At 43.8% G+C, this 19622-nt stretch overlaps 1 long non-coding RNA gene across 1 annotated transcript in view; it reads right to left on the reverse strand.

Moving 5' to 3' along the window:
* Positions 1-262: 262 nt before the first annotated feature.
* The window catches only part of LOC146394545 (uncharacterized), a 35555-nt gene continuing 16195 nt past the window's right edge, over positions 263-19622 (reverse strand). Inside the window, exon 4 of the long non-coding RNA XR_014835272.1 lies at positions 263-448. This is a non-coding gene — a long non-coding RNA (uncharacterized LOC146394545). The remainder of the gene's footprint in view (positions 449-19622) is intronic.

The raw sequence follows: 19622 nt of genomic DNA on the forward strand, positions 1-19622 counted from the left end.
TCCTGGAGAGACATCCAGAAATGCTTTCGTGGCTTTACAAGGCGTTTTAGAATCAGACTTATGGGCTTTGTGTGTGCGTGTGTTTGCTTGTTGGGGATGTCACCCCAGTACAATATGGACCTTGAAGGGGGGGGGGGAGAATAGTCCTGCTACTTGCGGATAAAGGGGGAAAATTCTGCAAAATTGGAAATCCAGTACTATTTCACTCTTGGCAGGAGAGAAGTCCTTAACATTTTCCGCTTCTTTTCTTTTCTTTGTGCACTTATCCTTTCGTGCTCCTGGTTCTTGAGGAGGAGTCTTACATCATGTCTGGAATCGAGTGGTTTGGAGCTGGAATTCCATTTCTTAGGCTGTGGGACAAGTCACCTCACTTTTTTCCTGAGCCTCAGTTTCCTCATATGTAAAATGGGCAGGATAGTACTTGCTCTGGGTCACAGCACTATGTGAGCTGAGGAAACAGGAGGGAAGGGGGCAGAGCACACCCTTTATTTTTTTTTTTTAATTCTCTCCTTTTTGTCTGTTTAGGGCCATACCCATGGCATATGGAAGTTGAATGGGAGCTGCAGCTGCCAGTCTACGCCACAGCCACAGCCACCCAGGATCCAAGCCGCATCTGCGACCTGTACCACAGCTCCCAGCAACGCCGGATCCCCCACCCACTGAGTGAGGCCAGGGATGGAACCTGTATCCTCATGGATACTAGTCAGGTTCATTACTGCTGAGGCACTTTGGGAACTCTCAGAGCACAACTTTCAAAAGAGAGACACAGCCATTGAGGATACAACAAATTTATCAGACTTTATTACATCCAAGATGGCAGAAGATTCAACTTCCAGTAGAAGTGGGACCTCATTATATGCTCACAGTAATACATTAACTAAATGACCTGCCCCTAGGCACGCATTCTTACTATGCAGTGTGTATCTCCCAGGCCCCTCTCGCTTCTGATTTGGCCACCCTCTGTCTATCTCTCTCAATAAATCTCCTTCTTACTTATCACCTTTCTCGCTGAATCCCTGCTGTGCTGAGACATAAAGAACCTGAACTTTGGAGTTCCCGCTGTGGCACAGTGGGTTAATGATCCAGCTTGTCTCTGTGGTGCTGCCTGGCACAGTGGGCTGAAGAAGCAGTGTTGCCCCAGCTGTGGTGTAGGTTGCAGATGGGGCTCAGATTCACATGTGGCTTGGGAACTTCCATATGCCACGAGTGTGGCCAGGAGTGGGCGGAAGGAGAGAGTCCTGAGACCAGGTGTAACTTCAATTAAAAGACAGTGGGTTCAAGTCCCAATCTGGGTTTTTTGTTTTTGTTTTTGTTTTTGTTTTTTGTTTTTTTTTGCTTTCTTAGGGCCTTACCCATGGCATATGGAAGTTCCCAGGCTAGGGACCAAATCAGAGCTATAGCCACAGCAACACAGGATCCAAGCTGCCTAGGCCATAGCCACAGCAACACAGGATCCAAGCTGCATCTGCACCCTACACCACAGCTCAGGGCAACGCCGGATCCTTAACTCACTGAGGGGGGCCAGGGATCAAACCCGCAACCTCATGGTTCCTAGTCGGATTCGTTCCCCCTGCACGCAACGGGAACTCCCGCAATCTGGGTGTGGCTGTGTTTGAGTCCTAGCCTATGGGTTCAAGTCCCATCTGAGGTGTGGGGTTTCATTGAGAGAGTAAAGCCTTGAGAGTGTGATGGAAATGAAAGGGATTGTTATTTCATCTGCCATTTTCTGAGGGCCTTGCTGTAATTATGTCCTCTAGTTTATTAGTTGGTACAACCCTGCTCTCTTTTCCAACAGATAGTTGCATCTTTATGTAGAGGACTTCTAAAGATTAAATATGCTTTGAAGGGGAGTTCCCGTCGTGGCGCAGTGGTTAACGAATCCGACTAGGAACCATGAGGTTGCGGGTTCGGTCCCTGCCCTTGCACAGTGGGTTAAGGATCCAGCATTTCCGTTAGCTGTGGTGTGGGTTGCAGACGCGGCTTGGATCCCGTGTTGCTGTGGCTCTGGCGTAGGCCAGTGACTGCAACTCCGATTCGACCCCTAGCCTGGGAACCTCCATATGCCGTGGGAGCGGCCCAAAGAAATAGCAAAAAAAAAAGACAAAAATAAAATATATGCTTTGAAGCCCAAAGGAATGGTAAGATTTCAGCACAGAAATGAATACTGTGAGGAGGTGGAAGTAGAAGCAATTTTTAAAATATACACGTAGCTGTCTTTCTTACTCGAGGACAAAACTAAACATAGCATATTACTCCAGTGTTTAATCTTTCCATTTCAGATTTAATTTTTCTTTAAAGAATGGTACTGATTTTATACTTGAACAATAACTGTCCCTCCTTTCACTTCTCCAGTCTCATTTTCAGCCTTATATGATAAATTGACAAACCTTCTCAATTTGATTTTTCAGAGCATTACTCTGTAAATATATACAAAATTGGGAGTTTCCTGGTGGCTCAATGGGTTAAGGATCTGGCAGTGTCACTGATGTGGTAGGGGTTTGAGCCCTGGCCTGGGAATTACTGCATGCCATGGATACGGACAAAAAGGAAACAAAACCAAAAAAATATTGTTGGGAGTTCCCTGGTGGCCTAGTGGATAAGGATTTGGCAATGTCATTGCCGTGGCACAGGTTTGATCCCTGACCCAGGAACTTCCACAGGCCATGAATGTGGCCAAAATAATAATAATGAAGGATCTAAGTATATACAAAATTAACACTGGGTTGTTTAAACTCTACCTTTGCAGCGTTATACTAAATTATTTACTGTTACAGACACAGAAGTTTCGAATCTGTGTGAAAATGTTACCAAACACAAGTTTGTATGCCTGACACACAAGGCCAAGTCTGGAGCATTAGAAAGGTTTATTGCAGGACCAAGCAAGGAAAACAGGTGGATTGTGCTCAAAAAACCTCCAACTCCCTCATGGTTTGCAACCTGAAGTTACCATCTTCCACCCAGATGGGGGCCTTACTTCCTGCAGAAGAACTCAAAGATATTGTTATTGGGGGTTCCCATCGTGGTGCAGTGGGTAACAAATCCGACTAGGAACCATGAGGTTGCGGGTTCAATCCCTGGACTCACTCAGTGGGTTAAGGATCCGGCATTGCCATGAGCTGTGGTGTAGGTCACACACTCAGCTCGGATCCCGAGTTGCTGTAGCTCTGGGGTAGGCCGGCAGCCATAGAGCTCCAATTAGACCCTGAGCCTGGGAACCTCCATATGCCTCAGGTGTGGCCCTAAAATGACAAAAGACCAAAAAAAAAAAAAAAAAAAAAAAAAGATGATATTGTTATTTATATTCTTTGAACAAGAACCAGGATCTATCCCAAGGCTACACTGTTGTTTTGTTTTTGCTGTTGAGAAGTCCCCAGGCCGGGGGAGGGGGGGGTGGGGGGGTGGAATCTGAGCCATAGCTGTGACCTGTGCCACAACTGCAGCAACACTGGATCCTTAACCCCCTGCACCACAGCAGGAACAACACACTATTGTTTTCTGATTGTTCCTCCTTTGTTTCTGCGTTTCCACACTTCCCTGATTAGCAACTGTGTGAATCTGCCCTTTGGTACTCAGAGAAGGTCTAGGAGGCCAAAGCTATTTTTCCTACTAACAAGAAATAGGGATACAGAAAGACTTTTGTGCCCAGGAGGGCCCCTCAGTGTCCTGCTTGGTTATAAAAACAAGTAGCAAACATGATTTAACCATTTTTTTTTTCTCTCAGAGTTAACAGTTCATACTGGACATGACAAAATCCAGGATTTTTTTTGGAGCTCCTGCTGTGATTCAGTGGATTAAGAAAACAACTAGTACCCATGGGGATGTGGGTTCTATCCCTGGCCTCATTCGGTGGGTTAAGGACCCAGCATTGCCACAGGCTGCTCAGATCTGGCGAGGCTGTGGCTGTGGCTGTGGCTGTGGCTGTGGCTGGCAGCTGCACCTCCGTTTCAACCCCTAGCTTGGGAACTTCCCTATGCTGCAGGTGCAGCCCTAAAAAGCAAATAAAATAAAATAAAATTTAAAAAAATCAGGATTTTTATACTGGAAATGCAATTAAAAATAATACTTTACTTTATGCCTTCTAAGGTAAATTAATATTGTAATGGATGGGAAAGGAAATGAGAAATCACTAAGAAAGAAGTCCAGAAATATAAAATACAAGGTAGTGGGAATTACAAATAGGGGATTTATTTTTTATTTGTAGTTTTCTGGCTTTTTTGGGTTTTTTTAGGGCCACATGCACGGCATATGGAAGTTCCTCTGCTAGGGCTCAAATTGGAGCAGCTGTCAGTCTGCACCACAGCCCCAGCATTGCATGATCCAAGCCACATCCGCGACCTATGCCACAGCTCATGGCAACCCTGGACCCTTAACCCTCTGGGCAAGACCAGGGATCGAACCCACATCCTCATGGATACTAAGTCGGGTTCTTAACCTGCCAAGCCACAATGGGAACTCCTAGTTTTCTGGCTTTTAAAAGTGAGAGTGTATAATTTAAAAAATCACGAGAAAACCAATTTCATTAAAAATTCAATGTGAATAAGATACCTACTTTTATAATTTTTAGAGAGTTAACTGAATCTGCTAGGGCTGCTGGATTTAAGAACCAGCTTTAGTAACTGTTGGGGCCAATCACTTCATTTGGGGAATGAGGTTATTGAAGTCAGAGAGGTCCAGTGCCTTGTCACAGCTCACACGGCGAAGAAGGTGGCAGCTGTGGATGTGGAAATTGGGTTTCCTGGTGCTTATCCGATATTTATTCTACTGTGCTCCCCCCAGTCAATTCTACATGTCCCTCTTCACAGGCTATTAAAAACAGGAGATGTGACAGTGTTTAGTTTTTTTTTTTTTTTTATGTTGTCAAATATAGCTGCATTTTGTAATTCAGCCTATACTGCACAGTGACACTTTTCTGCTGTAAATGTCCGGGCAGAAGATAGAAAATCGGGGAGTTGCTGTTGTGGCTCAGCAGCAATGAATCTGACTAGCATCCATGAGGACACAAGTTCGATCCCTGGCCTTGCTCAGTGGGTTAAGGATCCAGCGTTGCTGTGAGCTGTGGTGTAGGTCGCAGACTCGGCTCAGATCCCTTGTTGCTGTGGCTGTGGTAAAGGCCGGCAGCAGTAGCTCGATTTGAACTCCTAGCCTGGGTACCTCCATATGCCAAGCATGTGGCCCTAAAAAAAAGACCAAAAAAAAAAAAAAAAAAGAAAAAAGATAGAAAATCAAAACCAGGAGTTCCTGCCGTGGCTCAGTGGTTAACCAATCTGACTAGGAACCATGAAGTTGCAGGTTCAATCCCCGGCCTTGCTCAGTGGGTTAAGGATCCGGCATTGCCATGAGCTGTGGTGTAGGTTGCAGTCGCGGCTCAGATCTGCCGTTGCTGTGGCTATGGTGTAGACCGGCGGCTACAGCTCCCATTAGACCCCTAGCCTGGGAACCTCCATATGCCGAGGGTGTGGCCGTAGAAAAGGCAAAAAGACAAAAAAAAAAAAAAGAAAATCAACACCAGCCTGTGGGTACTGCTAACCTGGGTGGTGGAAGAGGCCAGCTCTGCCGTGTGCCCTGGGAGTGTTACCGAGAAGTTTAGCTTAGAAACTATTCTGTGAGCTTTTTATATGCATTTACGCTTCCTTTTCTGCTTAATTAGATTCTCAAGTCTGAATCCTAGAACCTCGTCAAATAAACCTGCCCACGACTAACCTCCTCGATTCTAAGATCTTAGAAAGATAAGGGAGAGGTTTACCCTGAAATTATTCCAGAGTGAATGTCCTGCGTTTTCAGAAGCAATTATGCCATAAATAGAGAGGCTCTGGGAAATGAAACTCTCTAATCAGATACTTAATTGCAAGGATTGTGGGTTCCATTCGCAGAGCTGGCATTATAAGCAGGATGGAAGATAGATGCGGATTCCTTTGTCAGTGGGACATGAGAAGAAACCGAGATGCCCTGGATGTTAAGGCAGAGACATTAGACTATAGAGGATACTGAACTGACCACAGCAGCCAAGAGTAGGAGGAAGACGCTGCTGGTAGCAGGGGTTTTGCAGAGTTAGGAACAAAACCTGTAAGCAACCCGGAGAATAGTCCTGTTAGGAAAGACAAGTTCACGTGCCCGATGCACAATGAGGACAGACAATCCGAAAGGCTGGAATTAGGAGCAGACAAAGGCTGCTAGCAGAGCCAAGCAAGGGGAACGCGTCGCTTGTGCTCATAAACCCTAAGCTAAACTCTCTGAGGCATATATATAAGAGTTCCTGGGACAGGGATCGGATCCCAGGCACAGTTGCAACCTACACTGCACCTGCCGCCACGCCAGATGCTTAATCCAGTGTGGGAGGGGTATCAAACCCCATCCCTTCTTGCCACAGCAGGAACTCCTCAGGGAGGAGTTTTTATAGGCAAAATTTGGGGTGAGGGGCTGCAGGGTGGCCTTAGTCCTGCCTTAGAGCTCAAAGACATTGTTATGTATATTTCTCGAGGAGGAACCTGCCTCAAGGCTTCACTATTGGTTTTTTTTCGGTTGTTTCTCCTTTGTTTCTACAGCCCTTCCCTTCCCGGATAAGCACCGTTTAAATCTGCCCTTTGGAACTCAGGGAAGGTCCTGGAGCCTGAACGAAGTCTATTCCCACAAACCAACTAGGGGCGTTGGGATGCAGTTTGGAAAGGATTTGTACCTGGGAGTCCCACAGGGTCCTGCTCCGTTTCATTCACTGTGAAGTGCTGGGATGCCATCAGGCCCTGTGGGACTTCTGGTTGCAGCATTTGGCTTGTTGCATATGACTTGGCGAAATTAATACTTCTTTTCCATAAACATCCCTTGTGTTGTAGAGCCAGGGCTCTTTCAGGTTTGGGAGTTGGTGCTGTCTGCTGAACAGACCAATGAAGCCAATGAGGTTTTGTTTGTTTGCCTTTTTTTTTTTTTTTTTTTTTTTTTTTGCGGTGGGGGCGAGGGGGCTGCACCCAGGGCATAGGGAAGTACCCAAACCAGGGGTCCAATTGGAACTACAGCTGCTGGCCTACCCCGCAGCAATGCCGGATCCTTAACTCACTGAACGAGGCCAAGCATTGAACCTGCGTCCTCAAGGATTCTAGTTGGATTCATTACCCCTGAGCCACAATGGGAACTCCTGTTTGTTTTTTATTGCAGGTTCATACTAAAAAGGAAAGGTTAAATCGTCTCTTCTATTACAAATATTATTCCTAGAGATAGTTTTAGATGATTCATAAGTTCTAATGTTTTCATAATAAGGTCTTATGAAGCCAAAGAACTCCTGGATATGGGATAGGCTTGTGTTTATTATGAGCATGCAAAGAGCTTTATTAGAAACATTTAAAAGCAAAGTGCAATTTGCCTAATAATAGCCCACCCAAGCAGAAAAGAATTGCTTTAACTTCTCTTGAGCGCTTTAATCTCAACTCTGACAAAATGAACGCCTGTTGGCAATTTAACAGTTCCTTGGTTTTTAGCAGAAAGAAAATCGAATAAATGGAATGCTGCTAATGCTTGAGGTAAATGCGCAGTCTGGCAGGACTGGATTTAACTTGTTTTCCAAATATACATCACATAAAATATATGTGATAAAAATACATCACCATTCTACTTCGTTTAGATTGTTTTGCTAACATTATTTTGCCTTTATCGTGTTATACTGATACCTGATATCCCCAAACCTCTCTGTATATTGCACTTGCCACGGGGAGAGAGAATTAAATGGAAATCATGTGTGAATGAAAAATGTCACCTGCTATATCACCAAAGGAGGAGTTCCTGTCATGGCTCAGCGGTTAACGAACCCGACTAGTGTCCAGGAGGACTCGGGTTCGATCCCTGGCCTCTCTCAGTGGGTTAAGGATCCTTGCCATTTTCCGTGGTATAGGTCGCAGACTCAGTTTGGATCTGGTGTGTCTGTGGCTGTGGCCGGCAGCTGCGGCTCCGATCCGACCCTTAGCCTGGAAACTTCCATATGCCTCGGGTGCAGCCCTAAAACAACAAACAAAACAACACAAACAAAGGATGATGTTGCCATTAAGCCACCATGAACTATCATCACCCTCACTGTGCACCGTGAGGGAACTCAGGATGGGAAAGGGCAGAATATTGGCCCTAGACAGCTGAGAGGTCTAGCAAAGGGCTGATTTCAGTGAGCCCAGCCTCTGGCATTGTCCCACACAGAGAAAAGCCCTGAACTCCTTAACTTGAGATGTCTGGTTTTCTCTGATTAACTGCAATCTTTTCATGTTCCCACTACCTGGTCTTTGTTGCAAAACTCCTGTGTATCCTGGCTCCCCTTACCTCTAGGGAGCGGGCCCTCGGAGCTACATGAGAGGCTGCCTCCCAGGCTTGGGTCCTCAGCAAGTCCTCTGAATAAAACGTAATTCTCAACCTTAGGTCGTACATTTTTTTCAGTCGACAGTTGTGTCCTTTTAAGCCTCACATTTTAATTTTGCTCTCTGTCAGAGTCATCCAAACACACTCCAATCAAAATTGGTCAAAGGACATCGAGAACAGACTTGTGGTTGCCAAGGAGGAGAGGAGGTGGGGGAGGCATGGATTGGGAGTTGGAGATTAGCAGAAGCAAGCTCTATGCACAGGATGGATAAATAACAAGTCCTACCGTATGGCCCAGGGAACTCTATTCAATATCCTGTGATAAACCATAATGGAAAAGATTATGAAAAGGGATGTGTGTGTGTGTGTGTGTGTATTATATGTATATATATTACTGAATCACTTTGCTGTACAGCAGAAATTAACACACTATTATAAATCAACTATATTTCAATAAAATAAAAATTTTTTAAATGGTCGAAGGATCTAAATAGACATTTCTCAAAAAAAGATATACAAATGAGGAGTTCCCGCCGTGGCTCAGTGGTTAACAAATCTGACTGGGAACCATGAGGTGGTGGGTTCGGTTCCTGGCCTCGCTCCGTGGGTTAAGGATCCGGCATTGCCATGAGCTGTGGTGTAGGTTGCAGACGCGGCTTGGATCCCACCTTGCTGTGGCTGTGGTGTAGGCCGGCGGCTACAGCTCCGATTTGACCCCTCGCCTGGGACCCTCCATATGCCGAGGGTGAGGCCCTAGAAGAGGCAAAAAGAAAAAAAAAAGATATACAAATGATCAATAAGCACATGAAAAGATGCTCAACATAGCTAATGATTGGGGAAATAGAAATCAAAACCACAATGAGAGACCACTTCATACCCACTGGGATGGCTATAATTAAAAAAAAAAAAAAAAAAAAAAAAGATGGAGTTCCTGTCGTGGCGCCGTGGTTAACGAATCCGACTAGGAACCATGAGGTTGCGGGTTCGGTCCCTGCCCTTGCTCAGTGGGTTAACGATCCGGCGTTGCCGTGAGCTGTGGTGTAGGTTGCAGACACGGCTCGGATCCCGCGTTGCTGTGGCTCTGGCGTAGGCCGGTGGCTACATCTCCGATTAGACCCCTAGCCTGGGAACCTCCATATGCCGCGGAAGCGGCCCAAAGAAATAGCAAAAAGACAAAAAAATAAATAAATAAATAAATAAAAAAAATTAAAAAAAAAAAGATAATAATATGTTGGTGAGGATGTGAAGAAATCGGCACCCTCACAAGTTAACGTAGAGTTAAATGTATGACCCAGCAATTCCATTTCTACGTAGACAGCCAAGAAGAATGAAAACACATGTCCACAGAAACACATGTGTAGCAATGTTCCTAGGAGAAATATTCATAATAGCCCCAAAGTAGAAACAACGGAAAATGTCTACCAGTTGACCAATAGAATGCGGTATGTCCATAAAGTGGAATATTAGGGAAGTCAAATAAATGCATGAAGTTCTGACCCCTGCTACAACATGTATGAACACTGAAGACATTATGCTAAGCGAAAGAAGCTGGTCACAAAAGAACACACAATGTGTGCTTCCACGTATGAAACGCCCAGAACAGACAATTCTGCAGAGACGGTGAAGTACATGCTTGGTTGCCTAGGGCTGAAGGATTGGGAGAAAATGGAGAGCGATTGCTAAGGGGTATGGGGCTTCTTTTTGCAATGATGGAAATATTCTAAAAATGATTGTGGTGATGGTTACACAACTCCGTGAATAAACTAAATACCATTGAATTGTACACTTGAAATGGGTGAATTTTTTTTTTTTTTTTTTTTTTTTTTTTTGCTATTTTTTGGGCCATTCCTGCGGCATATGGAGGTTCCCAGGCTAGGGGTCGAATCGGAGCTGTAGCCACTGGCTTACGCCAGAGCCACAGCAATGCAGGATCCAAGCTGCGTCTGCAACCTACACCACAGCTCACGGCAACGCCGGATCGTTAACCCACTGAGCAAGGGCAGGGACCGAACCCTCAACCTCATGGTTCCTAGTCGGATTCGTTAACCACTGCGCCACGACGGGAACTCCGAAATGGGTGAATTTTATGGTATGTAAACTATGTCTGATATATACTTGTTATATCTTACATATATGTATATATAAATCCAAGGGGCTTGCTGTGAGTATGCTTTCAGACAAGCATCATAGATTTACACATAAAAAAAGAATTACATGGTTCTCTTTCTCTTTCGTGGGCCTTTTGGCAATACTTTGCAACAGTCTATTAGCATTGCCTTCCTTTTTCTGGGCATCTGATAGATGTAGGGAAAGGAAATCTTGGAGCAAAGAATGCTTAGAGAGAAAAGCACACTTGCTAAACTTGTCCCAAATTGTTCGTCTCTTCGGAGAAATAACATGTGAGTGAAATAGATGAAGCAATTTATGCTGAGGTTGAATTCAACAACCATACTTGAGCCCCGGCATCAGCATTGCACTGAGGCAGGAACTGTGGGGAAACAGAGACATGCAGAAAAGAGAAATTACTGTGTAACAGGTTCATGGTCCATGCACCAACTAACTGGATGGATGTCTCCTACTAATATGAGAGCAAAATGTAATACAAGCCATAGATGTACCAGGGATGAAGAGCAGTAAAGAATAGGCTGCCCTCTGGGTCGATAAATAATAGCAAAAGGCAGAAATTTATTCAGTGCATGTAGAGCACACGGCATTGGAGCTGGTCACATGTTAAAGTAATCTCTCAGACAAAATGATTGCCGGCATGTGTCAAAGGTTTTATTCAAACTTGCAGCAAGTGAATGTGAAGAGTCTTTCTGGAATAGGAGTCTTTATATATAGATATGTTTTGAAGTGTAATAGACATACAGTTAAGTGTGTTAATCTTTTTTGTTTGTTTGTTTGCTTTTTAGGGCTGTACCTGGGGCATATGGAGGTTCCCAGGCTAGGGGTCAAATCGGAGGTGCAGCTGCCAGCCTATGCCACAGCCACAACAATGTGGGATCTGAGCTACGTCCGTGACCTACACCACAGCTCCTGGCAATGCTGGATCCTTTAACCCACGGAGCAAGGCCAAGGACTGAACCCATGTCCTCATAGATATTAGTCGGGCTCATAACCATTGAATCACAATGGGAACTCCAAATGTGTTACTCTTAGGTCTATAGCTGGATGGCTTTTTGCCCTTGTATAACCACAATCCAAATCATGGTACAGAACCCTCCCACCTCTCCAGAAAGCTCCGTCACACTTTTCCCACATCGGTACGACTTTGACTCACCCAGGTAACCATTGTTTTGCTTGTTTCTGAACTTCATATAAATGACATCATACCACATGTCTTCTTTTGTGCCCACACTTCTTTTGCTCTACAAACGATGCCTCCATGTACGCATCTCCCATGTTGTTGTGTGTAGCACGAGTTTATTCCCTTCTATCACTGTGTAGCATTGCATGGTATGAACATGCCACAATGGACTTGTCTATTTCCACATTGTTGGAATTAAAGTTGCTTTCAACATTTGGCTATTAGAAATAGTGCTGTCAGGACCATTCTTGCACAAGTCTTTTGGTGGGATGTACACTAGTTTCTCTTCAGCACATACTCTGGAATGTTATTGCTGGGTCACAGGGTTCGTGAAAGCATAGCTTTTGGACATACTGCCAAATATTTTTCCAAAGTGGAGGCAGATATTTATAATCCTTCCAGCAGTGTCTGAGAATGCCAGTGGAAGAGTTGGTTTTTTTTGTTTTTTTTTTTTTTGTTTTTTTTTTTTTAAAGGGTGCGAGTGTGGTTAGATACCGATGTTAAACTTAGTAATAGAAAGTCTGGTTCCAGGATATACACAGGAAAGATCATTGGTTTTGTGGTTAATGTATTGTGAGTAGGAGTTCCCGTAGTGGCTCAGTGGTTGACCCAACTAGCAATCATGAGGTCACGGGTTCGTTCCCTGGCCTCGTTCAGTGGGTTAAGGATCCGGCATTGCCATGAGCTATGGGGTAGGTGTGGAAAGTAATATAATGTCCTTTCTATCAAAGGAAATCTTGGTGACTCCATTTTGCTCTGGTTTCGGCTAAAACACCTTCCTGCGACCGCCCCCGCCTTCCCCTCTTCTCCCAGTAACAGTTTGCTCCAAATGAGCCAACTGAGAATGTGCGCCAAGACCTGACCCATGGGAAGGGCAGAGGTACATCACCTGCTTCAGGGATAAATAGGGAGGGTCTTTGCTTCTTTGCGCGCGCTTTTGGAGCGCCCGTGCCCTTCTGCGGAAGAAAAGAGCCTTGTTGAGGTCTCCTCGTGTTCATGTGTCTCATTTTTCGACACTGACGATCCGAGCCATGTCCCCAACATAGGTCACAGATGCGGCTCGGCTCCGGCATTGCTGTGGCGGTGGTGTAGGCTGGCGGGTACAGCTCCTATTGGACCCCTAGCCTGGGAACCTCCATAGGCTGCGGGTGCAGCCCTAGAAAAGACAAAAAAAGACAAAAAAAAAAAAAATGTATTGTGAGTATACATTTAACTTCCCAGACAGGCTTCTAAATCTAATCAATATTTATCAAAAACGTGCTCAAACATTTTAATCAGAAATGTCAGTATCCGCCAGGGACAGACTATTAATAACATCCTCGAAAAGTTCTGCTTCAGTCCAGCCTTGCCAGGGTTTGAGAAAACTTTTGGTCCCACAGCCCGAGGTTCAATGCCAGATCTGCCCCTTAGTAGCTTTATGACCTTTGGTAAATTATTTAAACTCTTTGCTTTGTTTTCTTAGCTGTAAGATGGGGATAATATCTGTCCTACAGGACTAGCCTAGGGGTTTTTTTGGTTGTTTTGCTTTTCAGGGCTGCACCTGCGGCATGTGGAAGTTCCCAGGCTAGGGGTCAAATCAGAGCTACAGTTGCCAGCTTACACCACAGCCACAGCAATGCCAGATCCAAGCCATGTCTGCGACCTACCTACACCACAGCTCAGGGTAACACCGGATCCCCAACCCAATGAGCGAGGCCAGGGATCAAACTCGCATCCTCATGGATACTAGTCGGATTTGTTTCCGCTGTGCCACAACAGGAACTCCCTTTTTTTAATTGAAGTATAGTTGATTTACAATGTTGTATTAGTTTCAGGTATACAGCAAAGTGATTCAGGATACATACACACACACATGTATATGTGTATATATACTTTTTTCAGACTCTCTTACAGGTTATAAAATATCGCATATAGTTCCCTGTGCTATGGTAGTAGGTCCTTATTGGTTGTCTATTTTATATAGTGTGTATAAAAACTCCTAATTTATCCCTCCCCCTCCTTCCCCTTTGGTAACCATAACTTTGTTTTCTATGTCTGTGGGTCTATTTCTGTTTGGTATATAAGTTTATTTCTATCATTTAAAAAAAATTCCACATATGTGATATTATATGATATTTGACTTTGTCTTACTTCACTTAGTATGATAATCTCTAGGTCCATGTTGTTGCAAATGACAGTATTTCATTGTTTTTATGGTTGAGTAATATTCCATTGTGTGTGTGTGTGTGTAATCTTTCTTATTCATCTGTTGATGGGCACTTAGGTTGCTTCCACGTCTTGGCTATTGTAAATAGTGCAGCAGTGAACACTGGGGTGCGTGTATCTTTTCAAATTATGGTTTTCTTTCGATATATGCCCGGGAGTGGGATTGCTGGATCATATGATAATTCTATATTTAGTTGTTTAAGGAGCATATTCTATATTTAGTTGTTTAAGGAGCATATTCTCCATAGTGACTGCACAAGTTTATATTCCCACCAGTCGTGTAGGAGGATTCCTTTTTCTTATTTTTAAATTTTTATTATTTTTTAAAATTAAAGTATAGTTGTACCTATTTCTGCTGTACAGCAAAAAGACTCAGTCATACATATTTATACATTATTTTCCATCATGGTCTATCCCAGGAGATTAGATATGGTTCCCCATGCTATACAATAGGACCCTGTTGTTTATCCTTTCTAAATTTAATAATTTGCATCTACTAACCCCAAACTCCCAGTCCATCCCTCTTACTCCCCCTCCACTTGACAACCACAAGTCTATTCTCTATGTCTGTGACTCTGTTTTTGTTTTGTAGATAGGTTCATTTTTTGCCATATTTTAGATTCCTCATATAAGTGATATCACATATGTCTTTCTCTTTTTGACTTCACTTGGTGTGATCATCTCTAGCTCCATCCATGTTCCTGTGAATGGCATTGTTTCACCTTTTTTATGGCTGAGTAGTATTCCATTGTGTGTATGTACCACATCTTCTTAATCCATTCATCTCTCAATGGTCATTTATGTCTTGCTATTGTGAATAGTGATACTGTGAACACTGGGGTGCATGTGTCTTTTTGAATTATAGTTTTGTCCAAATATATCCCAGGAGTGGGGTTGCTCGATCATATAGTAATTCTATTTTTAGTTTTTTGAAGAACTTACATACTGTTTTTCATAGTGTTTTTACCAATATTCATCCCCGCTGACAGTGTCAGAGAATTCTCTTTTCTCCACACCCTCTTCAGCATTTGTTATTCATAGACTTATTAATGATGACCATTCTGACTGATGTGAGTGGTACATCATTGTAGTTTTGATGTGTATTTCTCTAATAATTAGCAATTTGAACATCTTTTCATGTGCTTATTGGCCATCTGTATGTCATCTTTGGAGAAATGTCTATGTAGGTCTTTAGCCCATTTTTCAATTGAGTTGTTTTTTGTTGTTGAGTTGTATGAGTTGTTTGTATATTTTTGAGATTAAGCCCTTGTTGGTGGCATCATTTGCAAAGATTTTCTCCCATCCCGTGGGTTATCTTTTCATTAAAAAAAAAAAAAAAAAAAAGGTTTCCTTTGCTGTGCAAAAGCTTATAAGTTTGATTAGGTCCCATCTGTTTATTTTTGTTTTTATTTCTCTTGCCTTGAGAGACTGACCTAAGAAAACATTTGTACTATTGACGTCAGAGAATCTATTGACTATGTTCTCTTCTAGGAGTTTTAAGGTGTTATATCTTATGTGTAAGTCTTTAAGCCATTTTGAGTTTATTTTTGTGCATGGTATGAAGGTGTGTTCTAATTTCATTGATTTACAATGCAGCTGTCCAATTTTCCCAGCACCACTTGTTGAAGAGACAGTCTTTTTCCCATTTTATTTCCCATTTATTCTTGCCTCTTTTGTCTCAGATTAGTTGACTGTAGGTGTCTGCATTTATTTCTACACTCTCTATTCTGTTTTTGTACCAATGTATGTGTTTTTGTACCAGTACCACACTTTTGATTACTGTTAGCCTAAGGTTTTAATGCCTGACATTGAGCAAGTGTTCAATGAATCCTTCCTCCCTCCCCTCCTTCCTTCTTGTGGAGGTCAAGTGAGTTGATAAAGAGTAATGACAGCATTGTGCCCTTATGATAATCTTAACAAAAAAATATATATGTAGGATAACATTGGGGAAAGTAGGAGAGTGAAAGAAGGCTGGAGAAGAAAAAAGAATAAAAGATGTAGGAGGGCAAGACATCATTTCTCCGTTTTAAGATAAAGTTCTCCATAGTAATGATGGCATTGGAGGTGAGGAAGTGGTGAGCAGAATAGGACACCTGATATGCTGAAAATTAAGCCCCATTGTCTATATCAACATTAACCGCACACATAAGCACACCAGAAAATAAGACTGATTCGACCTTAATGATATACTACAAGTAGATGTGCACTGAATTGAAAAGATGTCCATGCAAAAGTATATCAGAATTAAAATCTCATTTGCATATATAACATCAGTGAGAGCAAATATACATTGCATGATAATCCTCTCTCCAAGGGAGGCCATTAGGTTGATTTGAAGTCATTTAATTGTTCATGTGGGACGTTGATTTTGTCTGTGCAATTGCTAGGGTGGTTACTACATCGTGCTATTAAAACAGTGAAAAGACTACAGAAGTTACAACACAAATGTGTCTGGCCCAACTAGAAGGAAATCTCCTATAAATAGACACACCTTCTTCAGTGTGGGCAAAGAAATCGAAACTAATTGTTCCGCGTAAATCTCTCCCCACCCAGTGTTATTCTTGTAGCAAGGATTCATGAATGACTGGAACATCATTTTTCACCGTAAGCAAAATAATAAGTAAATTACATGATATGTTAGAAGATGTGGCAGATTGCAAGAACTGCTAGAATTCTTCCCATCCTTGTATGTACATCATTTTATCGCATTATTTTGCAGTATGACTTTGCAGCTCTTCTTACCAAGAATTGGAATCTATTTCTCAACCCCTTAATTCTAGGCTGGGGTCAGGTGACTTACTTTGGCCAATAGGACAACGAAATCACAAACACAAGCACGGTTTGAAAACTTAGCCCACTGGGGCTTACTCCTTTCCTGCTCTTGGAACCTTCAAACCACTATGTGACTGAGCCTAAGGAAGGCTGCTGGAAGATGAGAAAGCTACACAGGAGAGAAGAGGATTCCCTCAGCCCGCAGACCACTAGAAACGTGACTGCGGCCATTCTGGATGATGCAACCATCAGCTGGCCTGCGGACGGACCACCCATGCCTGAGGAAACCCAGGAGAGGTCAGCTGAGTCAGTCCAGGCCAGAAGAACTGCACAGCCAGCCCACATCTCCGAAGTAAATAAAATGGAGGTTGTTTTAAGCTGCTAAGTCTGCAGGTTTTGAGGTTTTTTTTTTTTTTTTTTTTTTTTTTTGTCTTTTTAGGACCGCGCTTGCGGCATATGGAGATTCCCAGGCTAGGGGTCCAATCGGAGCTGTAGCCGCCAGCCTATGCCACAGCCACAGCAATGCCACATCTGAGCCGTGTCTGTGACCTACACCACAGCTCCTGGCGATGCCAGATCCTTAACCCACTGAGCGAGGCCTCGGTTCGAACCTGCGTCCTCATGGATACTAGTCAAATTTGTTGCCATGGAGCCATGACAGGAACTCCAAGTTTGCAGCATTTTGTTGTGCAGAGATAGCTAACTGGTACTACAGGTTATACATACTTGTGAGAGAAATAGAGCAGAGACAGAGGAATTAGAAATGTGGATTAGAATGTCTGGGGGACCATGGTGTCTTTGCGGGGGTCAGGGGGCATTCCTGCAACATGCAGAATTTCCCGGGCCAGGGATTGAACCTGTGCCACAGCAATGATCCTTAACCTACTAGGCCACCAGGGAATGTCACATGTTGCCATTTCTTTTCTTTCTTTTTTTTTTTTTTTTTTTTTTTTTTTTGTCTTTTTAGGGCTGCACCCACAACAGGTGGAAGTTCCCAGGCTAGGGGTTGAAATGGAGCTGCACCTGCTGGCCTACCCACAGCCACAACAATGCCAAATCTGAGCTGAGTCTGGGACCTATACCACAGTTCACGGCAACGCCAGCTCCTTAACTCACCACGCAAGGCCAGGGATTGAACCTGCCTCCTAGGTGGATACTAGTTGGGTTCGTTTCTGCTCAGCCACAGCGGGAGCTCCACATGTTGCCATTTTTAACAACTTTGTCAGGGAAGGCTTTGTTGAGCAGATAACATTTGGCTAAACACGTGACAGAGATAAGGAAATGACTCATGGGGCTCTGTGAGAGAAGAACAGGCCTTGCAAAGGGAATAGCAAGGAGAAAGTTCCTGAGGCCCCATGCCTTTGGTTTTTTTGAAGATAAACAAGGTCAGAGTGTCTGGAGCCCTGTAGGAGATGAGGGCAGAGAGAGATAACAGCAGGCCAGGTATTTCAGGAGTTTTCTATTAACTTCCGGGAGGACACTTGCAATTATATAGGACATGTCCCCCGGAAGTTTGCCAGGTCTGATAGGCACCCGTGCTAATGGAGAAAACTGACTCAAGCTGGGCCACCCAGGGTTTTTTCCACCTGGCAATTTGAAACTTGGGCCACAGGAACTCAGAGGTTGACAGGTGTGCGAGCTGAGGTCCCCTTACTGGCCGAACTCAGGAGACTCAGTCCATAGCCTGCTCTCGCTTGTTGAACTTCAAGAGATGGCTTGCTTCTTGTCTGTGTCAAGGTTTTAGAAGCTGAACTTGTTTTTGAGGCTATGAAACACCCTTGAATCATTCAAGGAATTTGCTTTAAAGCTCAATCTTCTTTCTTAAGTAAGACAAAGTTAATTTCTGTTGCTTGCACATAAAAGGACCTTAACTAATACCATCATCTTGTGATTTCTCTCTTGTTGGTTAATATATGCCTTCTCTCCTGAAATGGATTATTAGATTTTTAGAGACAAGAATAATTTCTTCAATTTATTTCGTGTCCTTCCTCTACCCAGCTGTGCTTATGGGACAAGATAATAACAGCTAAGCAGTCATTCCGTGTCGAGAAGGTGGCAGGCACTGGGCGAAGTGCGGATGTAGATTATCTTATTTAAACGTCACAATAATTCTGTGAAGAACTACTCTGTTTATCTCCATTTCTACAGATGAGGAAACAGAGGCCAGAGAGGTGACATGGCTAATAAATGGTGGAGTGTGGACTCAAACCCAGGCAATCTCGGCCCCAAATCGACATTCTTTCTGGACCCAGCCCCCGGTAGGTACTTAAAGATACTTGTGCCTCTTTTCACGGAAGAGTGCTCCGTACCCACAAAATCACCTTCTGGGATTCATCACCTGACCTTCACCATCCAGACGGGGTTTCGCAAGCATCCCTCCACGGTGAGTAAAGAGGTTTCATTCTAGGAATTTCCTATCCAGGACAAGTTGCGGGGGGCGGAGGGGGGCGGTGATGTATACACAGCAGAAAAGCATTCCTGCTCAAAAAGTGTTCTTGGAGCTCCCCTCGTGGCTCAGTGGTTACCCAACCTGACTAGTATCCATGAGGACGCCGGTTTAATCCCTGGCCTTGCTCAGTGGGTTAAGGATCCGGTGTTGCCATGAGCTGTGGTCTAGGTCACAGACGGGGCTTGAATCCCGTGTTGCTGTGGCTGTGGTGTAGGCCTGCAATGGTAGCTCTGATTTGACCCTTAGCCTGGGAACCTCCATATGCTGCGGGTGCAGCCCTAAAAAGACAGAAGACAAAAAAAAAAAGTGCTCTTTATCCCATCAGGGCCAGACATAACAAGGGTCACACTTGGGGTTAGCATTCTTGTTAAAATGCAAATAGGTTATGCAAATGTGATTATGTATAACATGTCATGAATTCTTTAACATGCATCAGTACATATTCATCTACCAGGAAAAAAAGCAAACAAACCTCTGCAAGGGCAAGGACTGCGGCTCTTCTACTCACCTTTGCATTACCTTGCACCGTGCAGACTCACAGAATGTATGTACTCAATAAAA

The sequence above is a fragment of the Sus scrofa genome, chromosome X (assembly GCF_054392235.1).
Source record: "Sus scrofa isolate SSC_HxYL_T2T_F1_AM1 chromosome X, Sscrofa_HxYL_maternal_Yorkshire_Landrace_v2.0, whole genome shotgun sequence".
Lineage (NCBI taxonomy): Eukaryota > Metazoa > Chordata > Mammalia > Artiodactyla > Suidae > Sus > Sus scrofa.